Source organism: Mytilus californianus, unplaced genomic scaffold, assembly GCF_021869535.1.
Source record: "Mytilus californianus isolate M0D057914Y unplaced genomic scaffold, xbMytCali1.0.p SCAF_2, whole genome shotgun sequence".
Lineage (NCBI taxonomy): Eukaryota > Metazoa > Mollusca > Bivalvia > Mytilida > Mytilidae > Mytilus > Mytilus californianus.
This window is the reverse complement of record NW_026262668.1, coordinates 33,419,795-33,438,017: the sequence shown is the minus strand read 5'-3', so window position 1 is coordinate 33,438,017 and position 18,223 is coordinate 33,419,795. Positions and strand designations below refer to the sequence as shown.

Below are 18,223 nucleotides of genomic sequence, written 5' to 3'. Positions count from 1 at the left end.
TGCATTCCTTGTATTCTCAAACATTGATGTTAGAAAAATGCATATATTATATATGTCACCAACATGGTAAAAACTAGCCTGTACTTTTGTGATGTAAGTAGATAAAAAATCCCTGGTCACATACAAATGTTTCTACCGGATTATCGGATTGGATCCTACCCTCACTTATGTAGGTACACAAAGCTCCTGATGGAACAGTATCTGTAGCTGAATCCACATCACATCCGACGAGCTGTCGATCTTCAATTTGTATTTTACAGTCTTCGTTAGCTTTTTGACTAATCTCATTTACCTAGAGAGATTTAAATGAGTCTTCTATTATGCAAAACAATATTATGTCGTCTCTATTTTTTTTATGGATAAAACAATGCATACTATAAAAGAGTAAACATTGTTAAATATAATAGGTTTTATTTTTTGGCGTCAAGTCAAATGTTTATATCTATCAGCCAGCCAGGAAGAAAAACCATGCATAAATATACAATATTAGATCAATGTCATAAGAATATCAAATTTTTTGTATGAGGCTTAGAAATTGGAGAAGGGCGCGGTTTACCGAGCCTTTTAACAGTTCCGTATTTAATACAAAAAAGTTGATATTTTTTCTGACATTGACCTTATATTGTTTTAATACTGCAGTTTAATATTGCTACAATTATATTTATGAAAATTTTATTAAAAAAATAAAACTTTTTCCATCCCTAAATGAAGCTCTTGGGTGCGTTCAATATCGTAGCGGCTATGTAGGGCTAAGTAGATTTTAACGACTGAACGTGTAGCTAGCCTAGTCGCTAATAGGTCTAGTTGACGTCCATTGTTACTGAACTAGTACATATTTTTGTTTAGGGGTCAGCTGAAGCACGCCTCCGGGTGCGGGATTTTCTCGCTGTATTGAAAAATCATTGGTGGCCTTCGGCTGTTTTCTGCTCTTTGGTCGGGTTGTTGTCTCTTTGACACATTCCCCATTTCCATTCTCAATTTTACTAGATAGCCCCAAAATATATGCTATCTAGAGAATTCAAAATGGCGTCGGAAGGTTATTACTGGTGACGTCATTTTGATAGGCTAGCTACGTAGCATATCGTTCAACATAAATAAATATCTAAGACATAGCGGCTATACTAGCTGCTACGATATTGAACGCAACCCAGATTGTGAAGAAAAGTGACGTGACATACAATCGACGTTGTAGGAAATATCTATATTTGATAGATACAAACAGCAGGAAGTGTTCTGGCTGCAGTATGAAAATAAAAACACAACTATAAATTAAACATGCAATACAATGTAGAACAATTCTTTTAACAACAAAATATATATATCAGCATACATTGTACATGTAGAATGTTTTTATTTGGATTCAAAATAGTATTCAGGACATACATTTGTATATAGTATATATCCCCCTAAACATTTTTGTTTCAGTGCTGTGTGTATTTATCTCAGTTAACCATGATAAAGCTAATATCAAGCAGATCCGAAAACAAAGAAAACACTTTTGGCCTCATTTAACTTATAAAATACAGATGGACAACAGTGACACATTCTCTTAGTTAAGATTAAATAAAACAAGGGTGAAACATTCACTTTAGTCAACATAAGCAAGGACAACAGGTATTCATTATCTTTATTCAATATAAACAAGGCCATTTGGGACGCGTTATCTATAGTCAATATAAACACATACAATAGGGACACATTATCTTTAGTCAATATAAACAAAGACAACCGGGACACATTATCTTTAGTCAATAAAAACATGGACAATAAGGACACATTATCTTTAGTCAATAGAAACATAGACAATAGGGACACATTACCTTTAGTAAATATAAACAAAGACAATAGGGACAGACTACCTTTAGTCAATATAAACAAAGAAAACAGGTACACATTATCTTTAGTCAATATAAACAAAGACAATAGGGACACATTAACTTTAGTCAATATAAACATAGACAACAGGGACACATTATCTTTAGTCAAAATAAACAAATACAATGGGGGCAAATTATCTTTAGTCAATATACACAAAGGCAACAGGGACACATTATATTTAGTCAATATAAACCTAGACAACATGGACACATTGTATTTAGTCAATATAAACAAAGACAACAGGGACACATTATCTTTAGTCAATATACACAAAGACAACAGGGACACATTATATTTAGTCAATATAAACATAGACAACATGGACACATTGTATTTAGTCAATATAAACATAGACAACAGGGACACATTATCTTTAGTCAATATAAACACTGTCTGAAATGCTGACTAACTAGGAGGAGTGGCTTCTTAGAGATATCACTTCTATTGCCAATGGAGTTCTGTATTTTTGTTATACTTTTTTGATATGACATATCAATTATATGGTCATATTCATAAATTTATAGATTACAAAACTTTTAATTGTTCGAAAAACGAAGGGTGGTCTACCCCCAGGGATAGATTAGGTGGCAAAACATTTCGGTAATTTGCGGTTCCCAATGCTTTCCAACTTTGTATTTAATTTGGCCTTTAAACCATTTTGATTCGAGCGTCACTGATGTGTCTTTTGTAGATGAAAAGCGCGTCTGGAGTACAAAATTGTAGGCCTGGTAGCTTTGATGAGTTTTTTCAGATAAAAACAACGGTAGCATGTTATCTTTATTCAAGATAAGCTTTTTGTATATTGTTTATCCTACTCCTTGGCATTCCTGTTTGAATCCTTTCAACTGTAAAACGATCCTTTCATGCGTTTATTCGTACGAGTCGACATAATCGACAAAATGATTAGGGTTACTCCAAAAACTCGTGACGTGCTCAAAATCATCAGTGTTGTACTTTTATATGGCAAAAATACTTACAGCATCTTGTAAAAGATCTCCTTTTGTAGAAGGCAGTATGAGCAAGACAAATAAACTAATTGCGGACAGCATTTTTTTCTTTCTAAACAAAAGATCATGCCTATAAAAATAAAAGAGAAAACAGTTACAGTGTTGAACATTTAGAAGTGTTCAGTATTTCTCTAGGAATAATCACTATGTTTATGGATGCAAGCTAGGATAAGAAGTACATTAACTTTTTTGTTTATATTTTAACCTGCAATTGCTACTATCATGAATATATAGATAACGTATAATAAACGAGTTGTTAACGTTTATAGTCTCCTGATATCCTGCTTCTGCTGTAAGCGAACGGTTATATTCAAATTACTGTTTACGTGACAATTCAATTCGGGGTCCTCATCGCAGTCCGCGTTTACGTCATGTTAATTCCGTATAAAAACAAATTCAACGATTGGAAAGTAAACCGAAACTATACGCCTAAGCGTGACTCATTTATTCAGACATTTATACTATCGCAACAGCTAAATTTCAAACATCCTAAATGCTGGTATACATCATGTAAGTACCGAAGCGCTGCCTACTGGTGATATCATCTGGGGCCAACAGTCCATCAGCACTGGTATCGACCAAGTGCTTGTAAATGAACATAAATTTGTATTCAAACTATGTAAATTTTGAGCTTCCGACTGGCTTTTCTGAGAGATATTAATTATTTACGTCTGATATCCCAGAACATGCATTACGACTTTTTATATAAAAAAATAAGAGAATGAAAAATAAAATTAAATCATTCCTTCGTAAATTTTACGGACGCCATAACGAGTTGGTCAACCGTTATGGGATATATGTGTCACAGATGACGTAACTACAATCCCGTTCCCTTTTCCACCAATGTGACCTACCGAATTAGACTTATAACCGGGTTTGTATTAACATGAGCAACACGACGAGTGCCTATTGTGGATCAGGATCTGCTTACCCTCCCGGAGCAACTGAGATCACCCACAGTTCTTAGTAGGGTTCATGTTTCTCAGTCTTTAGTTTTCTATGTAGTGTTTTGTGTATTGCTGTTTTTCTTTTGTCTTTTTCTTTTTTAGCCATGGTATTGTCAGTTTATTTTCGACTTTTAATGTCCTTTTGGTATGTTTGCCATCTTTCTATTCACCAGAGACCAAATGAGGTGGATATTAGCATTCTTTCATTTTTGCCATTACGTTCAGAAAATGAGTAAAGCGATCGAGATAGAGATAAGCAAGAGCGAAATAAATTAGGCGCAATAGTCTCGATATTTTAAGATGGCAACCAAAAAGTTGAAACCATGGTTGATGATGAGGAAGACACTTACTTTGTATGATAAATGACTACGTGTGAAAAAATATAAATATACATCATGAAAAATTAAAACAATAAATACTATCACTAGATGTATCGATGTGACAAACGGCAAATAATAAAAGTTTTTTAGGAAGAGAACGAATAGAACAAATGAAAATCATTTTTTTTTCCCGTAAAGTCGGTCGGCTTTGAAAAAGAGTTGTCAGGCTCTCTAGTAACGTTCAGTATTCCCGAGGGTTCCGTTCCTCCTGTAGCCAGTTTTCAGTATTGGAATACATTTATGACGGTTCACTTTACACCAATTTGTTATTTGTTGTGCTCTCCAACGTTTCCGAGTTTTGGCTTTCATTTTTTTGTACCGATCGAACCTGATGACAGTTATTCCAGAAAAAAACGTGATGTGCATGTGATATGAGATCAATTCATAAATTAAGTTGTATATGCGATGTTGACACCTTATCTACTAAACATGCGACAATTTCTATCTATAAGTATCAGAGTAAGGGAAGATTCTACGTCTGAACCTATATGTGTATAGTGTAACACCTATAAATGTATGACATTTTAACATGTTGGTCAAACTTCAATCTTTGCAATTTCAATTATCATGTAGTAAAGTTGATTTTCATTGTACAATTTTGTTTATAAAGAAAAATTGTGGTGTATTTACAAGATTTGTTATAAATACCATTTCTATTCCACTATACACTGTTTTATATTTTCACATTAAACTCATTTAATTAAACATCGAATCTAATAAAATGAAGCCAGTATCTTTAAACATCGAAGTTAAAAAAGTAGTGCCAATATCATTAATCATCGAAGCTAACAAAATGAAGCCAGTATCTTTAAACATCGAAGTTAAAAAAAATAATGTCAGTATCATTAAAAATGGAAGCTAACACAATATTGCAAATATCATTAAACATGGAAGCTAATACAATATTGCTGATATCATTAAACATGGAAGCTAACGCAATATTGCCGATATCAATAAACAAGGAAGCTAACGCAATTTTGCCAATATCATTAAACATGGAAGCTAACGCAATATGGCCAATATCATTCAACATGGAAGCTAACGCAATATTGCCGATATCTTTAAACATGGAAGCTAATGCAATTTTGCCAATATCATTAAACATGGAAGCTAACGCAATATTGCCAATATCATTAAACATCGAAGCTTACACAATATTGACAATATCATTAGTTTATAAAAAGATAGAAGATATCAAAGGGAAATTTAAAGTCGAATAAATAAAGGCAGCAGTAGTTTATAGCTGTTCAATAGTCATAATTAAATAAAGGAAAAATAAATCCGGGTAACAAACTAAAACCGAGGGATTAAGACATTTCCGCAAAAGAAATGATGACAAAAACAAAATAAATCATTAAAACTTTTACATTTATATTGATACAATGAATAAATTCGTAAACACCGCACTAGTTGTCCCAATTTTGCCCTTCTAATTAAAAGTCAGTCATAACCCAACTTAAACTTTGTTTTGCGTTATTGTTGACAGATTCTAAGGTAGAATATAGAATTCAGGTTTAGCAGAGCTTGCTGTTTTAATGCAATTAAAGGTGCATTTCTTCTGGAAAACAGTTGCCACATCCTTGGGCCAAAATAAAATTCTTGCAGAAAAATTAAGATGTAGAATACACACCCATATTAACATGTATGTATATAAGTGCATGTGGTGTGTTTTTATTCTCTTTTTTTAGTTAGTCACCACTTAGTGCGACAAGTCTTACTTGTAGTCTATCAAAGTATCTTCAAACACGACCACTAGACTAATAATTAACTATTGTTATTTAATGTATTCTTTACAAATTTATTTTATAGCAAGCACTTCACCTGGGACTAATGCACTGAATTTATATATTATTCACAGACTTCACATAGCACAAAATTATCTAGCTTGGTACACTTATCATATCATACTGATGATTTGGTCTTTACAAATTTCCTATTTTAGTAAGGTCAAATGAAAAACAGTTCTTTATCTGACACTCAAAAACCGAGAATGTGGTTTTAAGCCTTTACGAAACAGTTTTAAATGATTAATCTAGTTTTCGTGTTTATTATGGAGTCATAATGAGCTGATAAAATATATAATGTAGATACATTGAATAAGCATTGGTTCGTTAAAAGGATATTATGAACCCGGAAGGTGAGTGGCCCATGGCTTATCCATTGTTTCTTTTATTTAGATAATTGTTGAAAAGTCTTTTCAAAATTACAGTTCTTTCATTAATTAGGCCATATTATCAGTGTGTTGAAATAACCACCAAATCATCTTGAATGGTTCACAAGAAACAACCAATAGTTAGAAGTATACAGGAAGTGGATTTAAATCATGAAATAATATTTAAAAACAAAATTGTATGCACTTTCAGTATACTATACTGAAATTTCTATTGAATTATTATGAATCTGATTATTATCTGTAATTTACAAATTAAGGCATATTCGAAGTAACTTCTAAGTATATATAATACGTATGTTTCCGAATTTCTAGCAAGAAAACTTATTCTAGGCACATTACGAATTACTCTCATAGTGATTTGCCAATATGCAAATTTAAACATATGTATTATTGTGAACAGATATATCATGTTATGGAGGGGTATTTGCGAAAAATACCAGTTAAGGGACGGTGAAATTTCCCAAGCCGCTAGGCGAGGGAAATTTGGTCCCAAGACTGGTATTTTTCGCAAATACCCCTCCATAACATGATATATCTGTTTAATTACACCGAATGGATTTTGATTGAAACTGTCTGTACATGTAAAGGGAAATCGTAGTACCGCGGTAATTATACATGTACTTATATGCGTTACTGTTGTCTTTTTGTAACGTCATGGTATCTATATGTGTAAACGTCATTGTTATTCCATCATTAAATCGTTCATTTGTATAGACATTTTTTTTCCCTCTTTATATGTATATTTCTGACAGTTTTCGGTTTAACTCAATCAATAGTGCTTAACCATGTTGTCGGGATAAAGTGAGAAATGTTCCGAATAATTTTGGCGGGAACAGGCTCGCGAGGGTAAAAAAGGAATATCCAAAATGGCAAATACCACGGCAGAGAGGGGAATTTGAGGCAAATTCCCCGGCAGAGGTGAAAAAACAGGCAAATTCGTTTGAAATGAGGAAAAAATGTTAGAATATGCGAAAAAATACACTGGCTAACAACCAATCAAAATCCGGCATTCTTATATAAGGTGTAATTACGAATCAAATGAAAGTCTTCCACAGAGTCGTCTGCTCTTGACCAGGGTATTTAAACTTTTGTCTATTCTCTTGTCCTATTGAATAAATACAATAGCTATTGTTCTCTGTGTAGTTTTTTCACTGGGACCTTTAAATTTCTTCTAGGAGAAATCTATCACTCATTGATTAATTTACCTGACCAAAAAATTATCTTCTTTTTTGGGGGAAATAGTTGTATAAACTCGCATAAACTGCATGCAATATTGTATTTAATCAATATCAATAATATATTTTCAATCTGTTCAATATATACACTGATTTAATTATAAAAAGTTTATTTCTGACAAAATTTTTAGTATTGTTCCAATGAATTTGCATGTTTTTGTTGTTGTTCAGTTATAGAATACATTTAAACACAATTTTTTTCAATTTTTTTTTTGCCAAACACACAAAAAAAAGCAAATTTTAATAGGGAAAATATAAAAAATTTGTTTAGAAATCAACTTTTAATTTTTATATCAGTGTTTATATTGAAACTATTAAAGATGAATTATTGATATTGAATAAATACAACATCACATGCAGTTTTTTTGAGTCCTTATTTAGTATTTGTACATGTATTTTCATTTTTGACAGTTCAATTTTTTGTTCAGGTAAAGTTAATCAGTGAGTGATAGATTTCTCTTGGAAGAAATTTAAAGGTCCCATCAAATAAACTATACACTTTTGCCATTTGAAAAAGGACTTTCCGTTTTGAATTCCCCTTGGATTTCGGTTCTTTTCTATAATTATACTTTATACATGAAGCACTACCAAATAAAATTGTAAAGAGCAGGTTAAGTGACAAAAGACGATTATTAGTCCAGTGGTTGAGGTTATAGAGAGTTCGCTAAACTACTAATATTAGACATTTTTTTGGAAAGTCGTCTAGTCAGACGCTTCTATCGACATTCATACCTATGTTGATTAAAAATAGAGGGGTCGTCTCAAAATGTCGAAATATTCTGAATTGATATTGATTGGATTTGCTATAAACGTGTAAGAAAAACAATTCCAAAACATTATAAATGTATTCAAAAGTAAAATCACAAAAATACTGAACTCCGAGGAAAAGTCAAAAAGGAAAGTCCCTAATCAAATGGCAAAATCAAAAGCTCAAACACATCAAACGAATGGATAACAACTGTCATATTCCTGACTTGGTACAGGCATTTTCTTATGTAGAAAATGGTGGATTGAACCTGGTTTTATAGCTAGCTAAACCTCTCACTTGTGTGACAGTCGCATCAAATTCCATTATATTGACAACGATGCGTGAACAAAACAAACAGACACAATAGGTAAAAATGTCAAAAATAGGGGTACAGCAGTCAACATTGTGTTATCATCTTAATCACTATAAAAACAAACAAATGTAACAAAGAAGCACAAAAAGGCATACATCAAATTCAACATCCTCATTTTGCTTTTTTATTATACGATTTTATTTATCTATGTAAAATCCACCCATAAAGAATGGAAGGTTTTAAGTACTGGCGTAGAATCGCGCGTTTGACGTCACACATGTAGATATAAAATGATTTTGTCGTTCAAAGTATGACGGGATACATAAGAACAGAGTCACGTCAAATGGATATCACAAAAAACAGACTTAACAGTAAAAGTAATATTAATAAAGACAAATAAAAGAATACTATAACACGTTATTAAGATGATAAACAACGTCAGTACGCAGAATCTATAGTTGGTATATTGCTACTAAAGGGGGGGGGGGGGGGGGGGGGATTGATAATTTCAAAATTAAAATCATCTCGTTTGTCATAGATTCTGGTACTGAGATGACTGTGTATGTCAAATTCGAGTATTCAAATTCAAGTCAACTTTTAGATGATATTTAGGGAAAAGAAGGTCCTTGAAATTGTAAAATGGTTGATTCCGTATTTTATAAAAATTTATCTTTCCAAAATACGATAGCTATTCGTTTTCCCGTCTCCCATACAAGCATCGTCTGTTCTAATGAATAATCTTGCGTTTTGAATTGAATGTAAAATCTCAACAGAAGACTAAACTTTACTGCCATAATACGCATGTAGATCAATGACAAACTACTTACTAAGTTTTCCCTATTTTACTATATCATTTTTAAGTAAGTTGAAAACGATATTCAAACTATTGCATATTCATGAAATAAAAGTTTCTGTTCAAAGATGTTTTTGTTGATGTGTTATCAAAATAATAAACGTCCTTTTACACGGCAATATGTGCACGTATTTATTTATTCATTTATTTTCAAACACAACATATCACTACTGGATTATTTATTAAATTGCAATATTAAATTGAATATACCTATGGTATCTTTCGCCTCTCTTTTAACATTTTTTTTATTCTGTTTAGGGGAATACGTTAAAAAAAATTGCGTTCGGAACATTTTTATCGCGCAAATTATCTCTACTGATTGAAATCTGAGCAGGCTTCGTTTTTCGTTGATGTCAGTTGTTCTTTTAAACAAAGTATTACATAATCTATACTAAGTTATGTTTCACATCATTAAAGGCTTTATATTTTTCTGTTTTTGTTCTACTTTTTAAATCTCTTTTTCTTTAATTTTCACAAAAACAAAAAACATTACATTTTTAATTGAGCATCGGACAATTCTATTTTACTAAACCGACAAATCAATTCAATTCTATTCAAAGAATGTTATTGTTCATAAGTCAAAATACATTTAAACCAAGGGATTGGACAAAAGGCAAAGCCTTTACGAATCTTTTTCCATGCAAGATTAATTTAAGAATTTACTAGTATATAATATATTTCTGATCATTCATAGATCATTCATTATTACATTGATTCAGGAGAGGCAACATCCTCCCCTTCCCAGCTTTTAGACTTTTTTTGTTATTGTATATGCATATCTAATGAATAATTATCAGTGAACACTACTCTGAATAAAAATGTCAACTTTCATATCACATAAAAATTAAAGGTAAAGAATTAAATAAACACGATTCGGTGATATTTACTCAAATTCACAAACTCACTCCATTATATTTGTTTTTGTAATATATAAATAAATATATATATAAGAATTATTGCCCCTTATTTTTCAATATGTGTACAGAGTCAGACAGTATACCATCTTATTACAAAATCCGTTATTTGCATGATTTTTTATAACACTTTTATTATTTTTGTGTGTATAATTTCTATCTAGGTGTTCCTTTCGAAGCCCAGATACAATTCTAGCAGTAGCTTTTTGTACAGACTCAACTAGATCTGATTCTTCTTTTGTGCAGTTATCTCCAATTATATTCCCATATTCTAAAGGTAGGTCTAATACAAGCAATATACAGTCTTTCTAACGACTATCTATCAATTTTATTTTTTAAATATCTCATTGTATTAAGACGTCTACAAGCTTTTGTATAGATATCCCCGTATGTGACTTCTCAATCTGGTATTAGATGATAGGGCTATTCCAAGATGCTTATGTTCTTATATATTTTTAAGGATGTATTATTCGTGCATAATGGTGAACAGATAAGTAATCATGGAACAAAGCATCAAAATAAATAAATGTTTTAGATAGTATATAATATATATGTAATAAACCACCATTAGATGCTATTGTACCTGAAATCATTGTAAACCTTGCGATAATACCCAATTAAAAGGTTACTTGTCGTCCTAGGCTTATGTGTAAGTGTCAGTATCGATTAGTTTTCGAAAATGTCTAGTAAGACTTGCCACACTAACTAAGAAACGAGTGTAGGTAAAAAGTATCCATAACTCTGTCTTAATCAGTCTTGTCAGTCAAATTTTGATGTGACAATGACATTCTTACGAATGTTATATACCAACACTTGATGATTATGCATTTTTCGTGTGCATTATTTATTCCCCTATTGGTCATGTTGATAATTTATAACCTGAAACTTCATGAAATTTTCGGGTCAACACTGATTCTTCTTGGTCAAATTCAGATGCTTTTCGATCATTTTAATTGCAAAATTTGTTATCATAACTGGAAAAAAAATGTACAAAAAAATTAAAAACCTCAAACTGTTCAACGTTGAAAACTCTTATTATGCCCGAGAAACCTTATAGGTAAAAGGGACTGAAAACTTTAAATTTGCTTCACTTAAAGTTGTCCTGAATGAAAATTGAAAAGATAAAAATTCGCTTGAAACTTTTAAACTTTTGAAATTCTTTTAATGGAGTATTACATTTATTTCTATTCCATTTTCATCAAAAGTCGTCTACAATGTATAATACTATTTACTAATTAAGGCTTAACCAAATCGTTGTTTGGTTTTTTAAGACGTCAATATAATAATTTGAATTTTAAACAGACATTTTGATATAAATATAATTCATTTCATATTCCATAACTTTTTGTACTTTCCAAATAATCATTATACAGTGTAGATGACTTGTATGATCAAGGCTTTTTTCCAATTTTTCTGTATTTTAAAGATAACAAGTTAAATATTTTGTAGATAACTTACCTTCATAAAAAAAATAGGCAGATATGGTTTGATTGTCAATGAGACAACTCTGGTGTAGAATAAATAACTATAGGTCACAGTACCCTGTTTGTGTTTAAATGCTACTGATCACCTCGTCAATGTACAAGGAAGTAATTGGTCAGTTGACTGAACTCAAAAAATTCATTTAAGCGTCGATATATTGATGATTGATTTCTGCTGAATTCAAAATTAATTCCGTGTAATGTTGGAAGTCCCATTAATTAATCGTGGTTAATAGATATAAGTTAAATTGTTCGTTAGTGTTATACCTACAAAACTTTTTTTTAATACAGATTTGAAATAACACTAGGTTAAAAAAAATTAAAGGAACCATATTCTGGGGTGATATAACCTAGTACCACTCCAAAGATTATCTGAAGTGTTTGCCAAATATGGTTAAACAAACACATTCAAGTATATTAAATATCTTTAGAAGTGCAGTTCCTTTATAACACACTATGGTATGTACATAATCATTTGTATCAGTGGAAAACACTTCCTTGAGCTAGCTAAAAGAAACGTTGAGATTAATCTTAAAAAACGGTATAACATCAACAGAATGTGATTTTTTATTCAAAAATAAAGAAAGTGCTGTTATGAGTTGCTGTACCGATTATCGTGTTATCTGCATATTGATATTGTAAAATATCAGCTATGAGTCACAATATGAAGCTTTTTTGTCGAGTGAGGGCTGAGAAAAAGTTCAAACAGGTTTCAAATTGTGTCGAGCAGCTAATATTTTACAACATAAATATGATGAAAATCGGATAATCGATTTATCGGATTGTATTTGTGAATTTTGCTAGAAACAAATGTGTTTTCTTTGTTTCACCAGCAAACCGGAAGATGACTTGATAAGTTCGGGTCAAACTTATCAATGTCGGTTCATTCATTGTGACGTCGATGATAAGACCGGTTTTTTAGGCCGGGCTAACATATTTGCCCCCCCCCCCCCCCGTTTTGTTGGAAAAATATCCGCCACTGTTAACAAATTGTCTAGGAGTAACTCAACGGGTGTTACGTGTGGAGCAGGATCTGCTTACCCTTATGGAGCACCTGAAATTAACTTCGGTTTTTGGTTGGGTTCGTGTTGCTCAGTTTTTAGTTTTATATGTTGTGTTGTGTATACTCTTTGTCTTTGGTCCTTTTATCTTTTATTGTCATGGAGTTCTCATTTTATTTTCGACTTAGGGGACGACCATTTGATATTCTGGGGGGGGGGGCGGGGCAGGAGGATTTGTTTTGGATCGGTTATTTATTTTTGTAAACTAAGAGGACAGATTATTTATTTTCTGCACTGTTGAAGCAAGATTTTTCATTTTCATTAAAACAAGGGACTGATTATTTATCTTCATAACTATGTTAATAATATTTGAAAACATACAATTTTTAAATTTATTTTTTGTTATAAATAATACATGTACAGTCAAGTCATTAATGTACCATTTAATCAGAATTAATCCTCCTCCTCTGCGGAAATGAATCTTCTGAATTCCCAACTGCATATACATGTATTGCATACATACACGGTATTAGAGTTGGGCTGTGACTAGCCTCTTTTAAAAGTATTGCCAAATATATTTACGCCGAGCGGAGCGAGGCAAAAAAATTTTGAAGGGTTTTGAAGCCGCTGAAGGCCCAAAGAAACTATAGAACAAATGATGCAAAATCGTGCTTTCTGGCCGTTCCCAGACCCTTTCTTATTCTGAAAACGCAAGTTATGTTTTAATAATTTTTTGACAATATTTTTGTCTCAAAGCAAAATGTAAAGATTCAGCGTAAGACTTAAGTTTTTATGGACAACATCAAAAGACCAAAATGAAAAATAAAGTAAAAATGTAATTCACATAGTTAAGTATGTGGCTGCTGGTTTTTTTTTTTTTTTTTTTTTTTGTTGTTGTTGTTTCGGCATGTTTCTTTTATACCTGTATATTATATGGGGTTTTATTCAAATTAAGCCAACGGTTAAAAGGGGGCTGATTATCAGTGATATAACTATGTCAAGTAATTTTTAATAACACATTTCAATTACAACTTGATGTAGCTCTTAACTGGGATACAATTTAAAGTAGTTAAGTTGTAAAATTAGCTAAAAAGTCTTAAATAAAATAAAACTCATGATCAAGTTGAAAACAAAATTTCTAAATCTCAAAAGGAATGCAACACTAAGAGAATACAGAAGGGCAATCAATGAACAAAAGACAAATTTAAAGAAACATTGAACCCGAAAAAACAGGTGCTATGTCCAAGGGAGAACAGAACTTGCTTCTTGCAAACACTCGCTGTGAAAACAATTTGATATGAAGACAAGCTTTTGGTTTTAAAATTTCCTACATAAAGGCATTTGCCTCAATGTAGTTACAGCCCTGTAATAAAAGTGAGGTAAGTGTTCCTGAGCCAATATACCTCAAGTTAAATGAAACCTATTTTCAGACATTTCAAGTATATTTAAATAATATTTATACCTTTTTTATTAAAAGATTTGGGAAGTGTTTCCCGAATTTGTTTTTGAAAAAAAGATGAATTTTATGAAGAATCTGGTGCCACCTCATACTTTCGAATAGCATTTATAAATGGCTCAAAGACCTGCCGAGACCTGCCGAGTTATTCAATTTCAATACATTGTAAGTCAGGTTATTTATTTACGAACTACCACAGAACAAACCATTTATGTTTGTGATTATCAAGGCTGAGTTATTTATTTTCAAAATCCTCCTGCCCCCCCCCCCCCCCCCCCCCAGAATATCAAATGGTCGTCCCCTTATGTGTTTGAATGTCCTAAGACATCTTTCGCCTCTTTTTCATCAAAAAAGAATTAAAATGTCACAGAAATATTTGACGGAAGGATTTTATTTGATGTACATAATTGCATGTATATAATAAAAACAATGATATTGATTTCATTCCGCAAGACACACGTTCTGAGGGCAAAATTTACAACTCACAATTGTTCGTTGGCCTTATAATTTAAAATGTGAAAACAAACAGCTAAATCTTATCTAGTACATGACTAAATAGAAAAGTGAAAGTCCAAAACAACAAAAAACTAAAATTCATTTCGAGATCAACTTTGTCTGAACGTATAAAACTAAGAAGCCTTTTAATCAAGTCAATATATGACTATCAGCAGTATGCAGGCATTTTAAAATACATTTACATGATAGCGAAAAAACTCAACACGAACTACCAATTATCTGACAATAGCACCAAATACACCTAAACCTGAAAAATCAGCGACATCCACTGACGTAATTCCCAGCGTGGGACAGGACAATTTTTATTTGACAGAGTTAAACAATAAAAAAAAATCAGCCATCCCCTATTATTATCTCGATCAGCGGGAGATAAAAATTTCAATAAAAAGCGCAGTAACAAAAAAAAATCAAACAATGGTGCAACTTAATACATAGTGAGTGTAAGAAAAACACTAAAGTGTGCATTGCAAAAAATAATTTCCGTCAAAATTCAAACACAGAAAAGAAAACTACTTATCTAGCAGCAGAAATATTACATTAAATACCTTTTTTAACACAACAGAAGGTCTTTCTGCTTCACATATTGGTAAATAAGGTTAAAATGAATTTTTATACATATATGCAAAAATTAATTACAATAGTATTTTTTTTTCTATTTGATTAAATGATCGTTTGAAAAATCTGATTGCAAATTTATCTGCTGCAACTCATATAAAGTTTTCTTCTGTAATGAAAAGGGTAAATATGCTAGATATAATTACTGGAGGTGTCATGAGATGACAAAAGCTTTAAATTTTCTCCTTGACAACATTTAAATGCGTTTCGGCAATAAAGTTTTTCGGCAGGTTATATGTATTTCTATGGGCACCAATTGCAACCCTTTGATAACAGACTTGTTCCTGTACTGTTTTGAATAACAGCTTATGGCCAAACTTAGTAAAGACCCGTCTTAGTTCCATTTAATTGATTAATTCAACAACACTTGCCGTTATCTTGATGATATTTTTTCGTTAAATAATCTCTTAATATACTGCCGTAATTTACCCAAAGAAACTTACTTGAAAAAATCCAATATAAACAGCAATAAATTACTTTTCCTATACTAGTATTCAGATATTTCAGTTTAACACGGAAAATTCTACACACACAATTTTTACAACAGTGACGATTCTTTGTTGCCTATTGTTAATTGTTTTTTAGACGGTAATGTTCCTTTGGCACCATCCCCAACTCGTTCGTTATGTCCGTGTCTGTAGGAACGTTTTTTGATTACAATTAACTTAATCTATGTATTACTGGTAAATTATTAAGTCAATGATTTTGTTACTTAAAACCTTTACTAAATTCTTTTATGGATACAAAGATTAGTTTTGAAGTTTGGTTGTACCTGCAGAAAGCTTATAACAAACGGGAAAGGACACCCTAATTTTTTCGGTGATGTTGTTTACCAAACAAGTGAATTTAGATACGATCAGGGTAAACTTATTGATCCTTTAAATAAACTTATTCTTATTCTTAAAGGTTACCAACTCAACATTGTTATTAGATCTTTGAACATTGTTCTATTAGTATACATTTTGATTTTGTTATCAAATTCACGGTCCTACAATCGGTCGATACCTTTATTTTGCCAATGTACAAGGTTTTTTTTTCTCTGACTGTTAAAGACGTCTTTACACTCAATTCATTGGAAGTTAAATGTATACTGATTGGTATTTTAGTCTTAAATACATGATTTTTTTATTTGTTGTTTTCGGCTTTGAACTATCTTTCGGTACAACGTAACTGCGAGTACTCTCAGATATGTACTGTTGTTGTTCTTTCTTTTTTTTTGTGCTTTGTATCGATCTGATGAGTTAAGCCCTATTCAACTCATTGTTATAGTTTGTTCTAATGTTTCGCTGTTACACCACTGTCTCGGGTTATCGGATGGAATGGGCTCTTGCAATTTTTTAAACCCGGCACATTCTGTATGTGCGAGTCCCAAGTCAGTTGCCTGTAATTCAGTGTTTGTCCTTTTTGTTCTGCTTATCATAATTGTTTTTTGCTACCGACCGTGCGAGACCCTCATTGTTAGTCAAGGTCGTTAAACACTCCCTAGTTGTAGTTTTTCGCTTATTGTTTTGTATGTAAACCAGGCCGTTAGTTTTCTCGTTTGAATTGTTTTGCATTTGTCAAGTCAGGGCCTTCTTATTACTTGCTATGCGGTATGGGTTTTGCTCATTGTTGATGGTCGTACGGTGACCTAAAGTTGCTAATTTCTAAGTTATTTGGTGTCTGGCGGGGAGTTGTATCATTGGCAATCATACCACATCTTCTTATTTTATATTGGTATACAAAAAACGGTGTAAGAAGATAACATCTTGCACAGATTTCAAAAATATAGTTATTACTTCTTTTCTCTGAAATAAAAGAGATGCTCAGCTACTACCGGTTTCAAAAAGTCACTTTCGGTGTTAACTAATAACTTATTTTTCACTGGTTACTAAACAAATATTGTTTTTATTTATTATCATTGGGAAAGGAGGAGATAATTGGCTACTTTCGGTCACCGACATGCAATTTTCGGAGTCATATGATAGCATAAAATTCACTGATTTGAAAAATATATGGTTTCTATTTAATTTTGCTTGAAATAAGGGAGATAATTTGATACTTCCAGTTCACAAAATGTCGCTTCCGGTTAATTTAAGGTAGCACAATACAAAAGCATCTAAATTTTATCAAAATTTCATTTTCGGCTGTTTTTGTTACTTCTTAATATTCAAAAACCACAGAAGAAAAAATTATTTACTTATCTTGCAGTGTTAATGAGTTTTGGTGATAATTAGTTTTATAAACAAATGCACGTGTCTGACTGATACAAGATAAGAACATGAGGGTAGTACTATGCGGTTAATCAATAGAATCATTTGAAAGCTTTACAACCACTGACCAGCAATAGAAAATAACAGTTATGAAAAAGAGGTGGATTAGGGATTTATGGAAAAATAAAAGATAATGAATTCCAAATAAAAATACAATTCTGTATTGGAGATGTCAGGAGAAAAAACAAAACAACTATTTGGAGCTAAAGAGGGAATCAAAATATAAATGTACAGATAGTAAACAAATATAATTGTGCAACAATAAATGTTGCTGATGTTTATACTAGAATTTCTTGAAGAGAATGTTTAAATATGAATTCTTTTTAAAAGAAAATACAAATTAAATACTTCATTTTCAAACTGCAAAAAATGAAAAAAATCTACTTTGTGTAAAACACCATATTGTCATTGTATACAATTATAATTCTAGGAATCCCCCATAAGGATCCTCTAG

The 18,223-nt window shown here is 31.8% G+C and overlaps 1 long non-coding RNA gene across 1 annotated transcript; it reads right to left on the bottom strand.

The window, feature by feature from the left end:
- Positions 1 to 65: 65 nt before the first annotated feature.
- Positions 66 to 12,006, bottom strand: LOC127728780 (uncharacterized). Its single transcript, XR_007994371.1, has 3 exons — positions 11,907 to 12,006; positions 2,856 to 2,955; positions 66 to 292 (listed from the first exon to the last, which is right to left on the bottom strand). It is a non-coding gene; the product is annotated as an uncharacterized LOC127728780 (long non-coding RNA).
- Positions 12,007 to 18,223: the final 6,217 nt, after the last annotated feature.